Source organism: Ranitomeya imitator, chromosome 2, assembly GCF_032444005.1.
Source record: "Ranitomeya imitator isolate aRanImi1 chromosome 2, aRanImi1.pri, whole genome shotgun sequence".
Lineage (NCBI taxonomy): Eukaryota > Metazoa > Chordata > Amphibia > Anura > Dendrobatidae > Ranitomeya > Ranitomeya imitator.
Window position 1 is genome coordinate 623,803,311 of NC_091283.1, and position 3,602 is coordinate 623,806,912.

The following is a 3,602-nucleotide window of genomic DNA, read 5'->3' on the forward strand; positions in this document are numbered from 1 at the left end:
TGGATGGTCCTAATATCTTGGGGTAGAGCATTCCAGAGGATTGGCGCAGCACGGGAGAAGTCTTGGAGTCGGGAGTGGTAGGCACGGATTAATTTAAGGTAGTAGTTGGCGAAACCCAAGAATCTTTGTAACGCCTTCAAATCCTCTGGACGATCCCACTCCAATACCGCCAAGACTTTCGCCGGTCCATGCGAAAACCGGTGTCAGACAATACATATCCAAGGAAAGGGATCTCCTCAACTGAGAACTTACACTTCTCGGGTTTGACATACAATTTATTGTCACGTAGTATATGTAAGACCTGCCTGACATGTCCCTGGTGTGTCTCCAGGTCAGGTGAATAGATGAGAATATCGTCCAGATAGATAACAATGAACCTGCCTACCAGGTGACTAAGATGTAATTAATAAAGTGCTGAAAGACGACGGGTGCGTTCGTCAACCCATAGGGCCTCACCAGGTTCTCATAGTGCCCTTCAGGCGTATTGAACGCAGTCTTCCACTCATCCCCCTCCTTAATGCGGATGAGGTTATACGCCCCCCTGAGGTCCATTTTAGAGAATCATTTTGCACCAACTATCTGATTAAAGCGGTCAGGGATCAGGGGAAGCGGATAAGGATCACGGACAGTGATCGCATTGAGTTCCCGGAAATCCAAGCAAGGACGTAGCCCCCCATCTTTTTTCTTGACTAAAAAGATCCCCGCAGCAATGGGAAATGAGGATGGTCTGATATTACCCTTAACCCCTCTCTGACGTACTATTCCGTCCATGTGACCTGGGACTTACTTCCCATGGACGGAATAGTACATCATCGCGATCGGCCGCGCACGCGGGTGCTGTGCGGCCGGGTGTCAGCTGATTTTCACAGCTGACACCCGGCACTAAGGGCCAAGAGCAGTCACAGACCGCTCCTGGCACTTTAAGGCTATGTGCACACGTTGCAGATTTACTGCGGATCCACAGCGCTTTTTACCGTGCAGAAACGCTGCAGAACTGCAAGTGATTTACAGTACAATGTAAATCAATGGGAAAATAAAAATGCTGTGCAAATGGTGCGGAAAAATCCGCACGGAATCCGCAGCGGATTAAAAAAAGGACCATGTCAATTCTTTGTGCATTTCTGAAGCGTTTCTGCACCCATTCCATTATAGGAGAACACAGGGGTAAAAACGCATGAAATCTGCACAGAATCCGCAGGAAAAACACACAAAATCCGCATTTAAAAATGCACAGATTTTAACCTGCGTTTTCTGCCAAGAGATGCATAATCTGAACGGAAAATTCCACAGGCAAATCTGCAAAATGTGCACATAGCCTAACCCCCAGAATACTGCAGTCGAACATGATCGCAGCATACCGGGAGCAGGCAGAGGGCTGAGAGCCCCTCTGCCTTTGGATCGAAGACCCCGCGGCGTGATGCAGGGTCCCGATTGCTGCCATGACGACATCCGGGTTACCAGAGCTGGGAAACTTCCCGGTCATGCGCAGTGCATGATAAGGAAGTCTCTCAGGTCAGTGTGCAGTAAGTGCAGCGCTGACAGCTTCTGTAGCATGGTGATGCTGCTTCATCTGCATGTTATAGAAGCGATCAGCCTGCAAAAAATGATTGCCCCATTGTGGGACAAAGTGTAAACATTAGAATAAAGTAAAACATTTTTTTTAAATAATTGTAAATTGGTATCGCCGCATCCAAAGACATACTGATAGGGAATTTAGATTGTGAGCCCCATCGGGCACAGCGATGCTAATGTGTGCAAACTGTAAAGCGCTGCGGAATATGTTAGCGCTATATAAAAATAAAGATTATTATAATCTGTGCAGGGTACAATGAAATCTCAAGACTATCAAGGGATGCTAGAGAGTAATGTGCTGCCCAGTGTCAGAAAGCTTGCTTTCAGTCGCAGGTCATGGGTTTTGCAACAGTATAATGACCCAAAGCACACAGCTAAAAACACCCAAAATGGCTAAAAGGAAAACATTGGACTATTCTGAAGTTGCCTTCTATGAGCCCTGACCTAAATCCTATTGAGCATCTTTGGAAAGATCTGAAACATGCCGTCTGGAAAAGGCAACCTGCAAACACGAGACAACTGGAGCAGTTTGCTCTTGAGGAGTGGGCCAAAATACCTGTCAAGAGGTGCAGAAGTATCATTGATGGTTACAGGAATCGTTTGATTGCAGTGATTGCCTAAAAAGGTTGTGCAACAAAATATTATGGCCATGTGCACACGTTGCGGATTTTCCCGCGGATCAGCAGCGTTTTTGACGCAGTTTTCCATTAGTTTAACAGTAGCCTGTTAAATTATGGAAAACCAAATCCGCTGTGCACATGCTATGGAAAAAAACGCGTGGGAATGCAGCGTTGTTTTTTCCGCAGCATGTCAATTCTTTGTGCGGATCTGCAGCGCTTCTGCACCCATAGACTTGCATTGAGGCGGGCACATCCGCAGCAAAACCGTAGATGTAAAAAAGATCTGCGGTTTAGCTGCGGGGGAAACGCTGCAGATCGGGAGGGAAGTGTGTGGGCGGCGACTGTGCGCGTGTATGTGTGTGCGGGTGGGGTCTGCGGGCTGTCAGTGGGTCTGTGCGGGACTGCCAGGAGTCTGTGCGGGGCTATCGGGGGTCAGTGCTGGGTTGTCGGGGGGGGTGGGGTTCTTTGGGTGGGTGGGGGTGTGTGTGTGTGTGTGTGTGTGTGTGTGTGTGCACGTGCAGGCATCGTCTGAAGGGACTAAGAGTCCCATATGGTTATGCCTGCTACAGAGACAGTGATTGACACATTAGCCAATGATGGGACAGTAGTAGTCTCATCATCCGGCTAATGTGTTGAATGTAAAAAAAAAAAAAAATAATAACATACAGTACATACAACATAACAAGTACATACAACATATAGCACATACAACAAACAGTACATACAACATGAGATACAGCACATACAACATACAGTACATACATACAACACATACATATAGACATACAGTACATACAACTAGACATACAGTACATACAACATACAGTACATACTCACCATCGCCTTGATCCCCGAAAGCCATTGCTCACCTGTAAAAAATATTAAAATAAACAAACAATATACTCCCTGTGTCCGCAGATATCCAATTAATACGAGTGTCCCACAACGATCTCATGTGGAGAGCTGCCACATCAGCTGATGCGACCGCTCTCCAGGATACAATGACGGAAGGTATCCTTCCGCACTGTATCCCTCCGCCTCTGTGAGAAATAGTTCCTACTCTCACTTGTGGCACTGCTGTATGGGAAAATTCCCTCGCAGCTTTGCCATAAAGTGAGGCCCTGAACTCAGGTAACCTCTTCAGTGATGCACTGCAGGAGCCATTGTCTCCTGTCAGTGAGTCACTGGAGGCCCTATAGAGCAGTGACATCACCTGATGTCACTTCTATAGGGGAGATTGTCGTGGGACACTCGTTATTAATTGGACTACGGCAGAAAGTGAGTATACGGTTGGTTTATTATTTTTAATTTTTTGCAGGCGATCAAGAATGGTAAGTATGGTGAAATTAAGAATATTAAAATATTTTTTTCTGGATGTGTCTTTTTTTTTATTTAACTCTTTCACTATTA